We start from the raw sequence: 3,380 nt of genomic DNA on the forward strand, positions 1-3,380 counted from the left end.
ATCCACGGTAAAAGGCTGGTAGTCCAGAAATGTCCAGCATTTTTGTGTCCATTAAAAACAACGCTCTGTCCAGCCCCAGTCCTTGAACTGTGCGTAGTAGTCCACTGGCTGCTGCTCTCCATACTAAGTCTCCGGGTCCAGTGAGGAGTCTCTGGATGAACTGGAGGCGGAAGGCTGCGGCTCTGCTGGACAGCTGGACCAGCCCCGTCCTCCTTCCTCCTTCGGCAGATGAAGCACACTCTGTGGAATCCAGTGTAGACCGTCCCAGAAGAAGTCCACCAGCAGGGCCTGGATGTTTGCCAGCAGGTTCGGCGGCGGATCCACGCATGCCAGCTTGTGCCAGAGGGACGACGCGGCGAGGTTGTTGATGACCAGCGTTCTCCCCCTGTAGGACATCTTTGGAACCAGCCGCTTCCACCTGCTCAGTCTGCCCTTCACCTGCTCTACAGAACCTTCCCAGTTTTTACTTAAAACTCATTGTTCCCCAGGTAGACACCCAAATGTTTAAAACCACCTCTTTTCCATGCTAAGCCTCCTGGTAGTGACGGTTGCCCACCTTCCCACCCCCCAACTAAACTGGCTTCACTTTTAGACCAGTTAACTTTGGCAGAGGATAAAATTTGAAAGTCATTTAAAATATCAGTTAAAACATTGACATCATTCTGTGTGTTTATCATCAGAGAGAGAGAGAGAGAGAGAGAGAGAGAGAGAGACGGAGAGACAAACACACACATGCAGAGAGAGAGAGAGAGAGAGAGAGAGAGAGAGAGACAAACACACACATGCAGAGAGAGAGAGAGAGAGAGAGAGAGACGGAGAGACAAACACACACATGCAGAGAGAGAGAGAGAGAGAGAGAGAGAGAGAGAGAGACGGAGAGACAAACACACACATGCAGAGAGAGAGAGAGAGAGAGAGAGAGAGATGGAGAGACAAACACACACATGCAGAGAGAGAGAGAGAGAGAGAGAGAGAGAGACAGAGAGACAAACACACATGCAGAGAGAGAGAGAGAGAGAGAGAGACGGAGACACAAACACACACATGCAGAGAGAGAGAGAGAGAGAGAGAGAGAGAGAGAGACGGAGAGACAAACACACACATGCAGAGAGAGAGAGAGAGAGAGAGAGAGAGAGAGAGACGGAGAGACAAACACACACATGCAGAGAGAGAGAGAGAGAGAGAGACGGAGAGACAAACACACACATGCAGAGAGAGAGAGAGAGAGAGAGAGAGAGGGAGAGAGAGACGGAGAGACAAACACACACATGCAGAGAGAGAGAGAGAGAGAGAGAGAGAGAGGGAGAGAGAGACGGAGAGACAAACACACACATGCAGAGAGAGAGAGAGAGAGAGAGGGAGAGAGGGAGAGAGAGAGAGGGAGAGAGAGACGGAGAGACAAACACACACATGCAGAGAGAGAGAGAGAGAGAGAGAGAGGGAGAGAGAGATGGAGAGACAAACACACACATGCAGAGAGAGAGAGAGAGAGGGAGAGAGAGATGGAGAGACAAACACACACACACAGAAAAACATACACACACATATATATATATATATACACTGTATTTTTTGACACACACAGAGGATTGTGGGATTTTTAAGAAAGCGAAGGATTTGTGTAATCTGGTTTAAAAGAAAAATCAGATATTTAGAAATAAATGTAATATCTCAATTTAATATTTATCTTATATTTAAAAAAGTGAAACATGAGATATTATTTATTTATAAATATTTATAAATATAAATTTGTTTTTTTCTCTCTCTTTGTCCCTGAATACCTCTGCAGTATTTAAAACACTTCCCTTGATCCACTTCTATAGATGATTCATAGATGATTCATAGATGATTCATAGATGATTTATAGATGATTTATAGATGATTTATAGATGATTTATAGATGATTTATAAACCCAGACACAGACATGTAGATATTACAATTAATTAATAATTAAGATTCAAAGATTTTCAGCTTTCTCCTCTGATGTTCAGGAGGGTCATGAAAACCCAGAACTCGAGAACTTCTGTACTCCTCTGAGCCGATCTGAACCGGATCGAAGCGGACCGGCCGGCGTCTTCCCTCCGCTCCGTGTTTCTCCTCGTCCCGTTGGGACAGCGTGGCCCCGCCCCTCTGGCGTCATCACAGGAACAAACGTCAAAGCCCAGCGTGATTTTTTTTGTCTGTCCATCTCCCTGAGCAACACTGAGGAGAAAAAATGTGAACAGATAGTGAGAGAGATAGAAGTAAAGAAAGAAAGAAAGAAAGAAAGAAAGAAAGAAAGAAAGAAAGAAAGAAGACAAAAACAAGGCAGTGAAGATGTGGCAGGAATCTGCTGATGGCACAAACGCATAGAAGATGGAGATGAAAAACAATAAGAGGCTGTCAGACACACGGGTTCTCGCTTCCTTTTGTTAGAAAGAGGGGGATTTAACTCACACCCACACCTACACACGCCCACACTCCCCCCCCCCACACACACACTCCACGTTAATGTTTAGTTAGGGTGTGAGGTGAGGTAAAGGAGATCATTTCTACATGACAGAACATCACTGATACGATGGAAATGTCAATCGGAGAAAGAAACAAAGGTTTAGCGGTTTAGAGATCTTCCCTGGGTTCCTGTCCGGTTCCTCGGCAGCACCCTGAAGACACCTGCCTTTTCTGTCAACATAAAAACATCTAAACTCGACAGGAACATCGTCTCGTTCTTCACGTCTTCGGCGTCGGCGGTTAATTATTCATCCGAGAGAAAGAAGAGGAGGAGAGTGAGAGGCGGTGGAGGAGGACGGAGGAGCAGACAGGAGCATGGAGGAGGCAGGGAAGAGAAGATTGACAGATATGCCTGCGTCATCTCTTCTGAAAAGACGGAGAGAAAGACGGAACACGGCGCCACCTCAGCTAAGGAAAGTGGTCATGGTTAATTATTGGGACGCGGCTATTCATCTATTCAGCGCTGAAGAGCCCCAGAGGGACGCCGCTGAGCTCAGCGCCTGCTGCTTCACACTCAAACCTATCATCAGACCTGAGGAACTTTCCAGAACTTCAGTCAGGCCATGACCACACACCCCACACACTCCACACACTCCACACACCCCACACACCCCACACACCCCACACACCCCACACACCCCACACACCCCACACACTCCACACACCCCACACACCCCACACACTCGACACACTCGACACACCCCACACACCCCACACACTCGACACACTCGACACACCCCACACACTCCACACACTCCACACACCCCACACACCCCACACACTCCACACACTCCACACACCCCACACACTCCACACACCCACACACTCCACACACTCGACACACCCACACACCCCACACACTCCACACACCCCACACACCCCACACACT

Source organism: Hemibagrus wyckioides, linkage group LG15 (assembly GCF_019097595.1).
Source record: "Hemibagrus wyckioides isolate EC202008001 linkage group LG15, SWU_Hwy_1.0, whole genome shotgun sequence".
Taxonomy (NCBI): domain Eukaryota; kingdom Metazoa; phylum Chordata; class Actinopteri; order Siluriformes; family Bagridae; genus Hemibagrus; species Hemibagrus wyckioides.